Source organism: Bactrocera latifrons, unplaced genomic scaffold (assembly GCF_001853355.1).
Source record: "Bactrocera latifrons isolate USDA-ARS-PBARC rearing strain unplaced genomic scaffold, ASM185335v1 scaffold_4, whole genome shotgun sequence".
Taxonomy (NCBI): domain Eukaryota; kingdom Metazoa; phylum Arthropoda; class Insecta; order Diptera; family Tephritidae; genus Bactrocera; species Bactrocera latifrons.
The window spans coordinates 2,658-4,187 of NW_017537045.1; positions in this window are offsets into that span (position 1 = coordinate 2,658).

Genomic DNA, 1,530 nt, shown 5'->3' on the forward strand with positions numbered 1-1,530 from the left:
CCGGTGATTTTCGTGCTTCTTTCAATGGATGGTACCTAAAAAATGTCTGGTTTGCATCGTCAAGTGGTTCGTCTTCTTAAATATATGGCGGACTTTTTGTTTTCCCCATGTTGTTCAGGTATTTTCGGAAATACCCTTTAACAGAGAGCATCTGTGTTAAATAGTAGTTCACCTTATAATATTTTTTACTGTACCACGTCTCTATATCTTTGATTAGTTTGGTGCTCCATCTTCCTTAACGCACTTTTGTTCAACGATGTTGCCAGAAGTCAAGTGTCTACCACGTCTGTTGTCTTATGGGCATGTGTATTTTTATTCCGTATACCACAACAAGAGTTGTCTTCTCGCCTTGGGGAGTAGATCGAATGGGATGACGTGGCTTATCAATAGCACTGCGGATTGAGATAGAGTACCGTATATCAAAGCGATTCTCAGAGCTGCCGTCCTCTAAACCTTAGCAAGCACTTTCCGTCTATGTTTGATATTTAATGCATCGACCCATCCTTTACTATGCGTAGACTGTATTGCGTCCATGAGCAGTTTTCTTCTATTTGCAAGCGGACCTCCGGTATTTGCTATAAGAGTTGAAAGCGATATGGTTATATTGGCTTACCTGGTAGCATCATGCTGAATTTGAGCACTCTACGTCAGTTTGTTGGCCATTCTTATATCAAGGTATTTCACGGATTTCGTACTTTGAATAGTTTCTGCATGAACTTGCCTCTTCCCCTACTCCGTGTAAGTCCAACCATGTCTGTGTTCGCAGCACGACTTGTGTTAGTTTTCATTACACAGGTCTGATCCCAGTATGGATCCCTGCGCTGCTCCAGGAGTGATTTCCTTGCTTTGACGCGTTTTGAATCGGATTTCTTGTGCGTCTATCATATTGATCCATTTTGAATTATAGCTATTGATGCGAGGAGAACTATTGGACACTATAGCATATAGTGGCCCTACAAACTGATCGATCAAAGTGAAGTCCTTGCATGGAAAACTTTTTCATTTGACAAGATATCTTCACGAAGTTTTGCATAAATTATTGTCTAAGGCAATTATGCAATCTCCAAAGAAATAGTTAAGATTGAACACTGACAAACCACGAACAAACTGACCCACCAATTCACAAAGGTTTGAGTTGATCGGTCAGTTGTTCGACTCTTGTAAGGAAAATTTTTTTAACTGACGAGATATATTTACGAAATTTGGTATGAGTTATTATCCAAGGCAAAGCTATAACTTCCGAAAAAATTTTCAGATCAAACCAATATAGCATATATCTGCCAAACAAACTGACCGCTAAAGTCAAACCTTTGTTGGGAAAACTTTTTCACCTGACGAGTTATCTCCACGAAATTTTGTAGGAGTTATCATCTAAGGCAATAATGCGATCTCTGAACAAATAGAACGATCTAAAACAATATTAAGATCTTTTTATACCCTTATATTCGAACAGTCCAAGTTAAAGTTTTTTGTTTATTTGCATCATTTTGTTAGTTAAAAAATTTATAAAAATATTCTTTCTTTTTATAT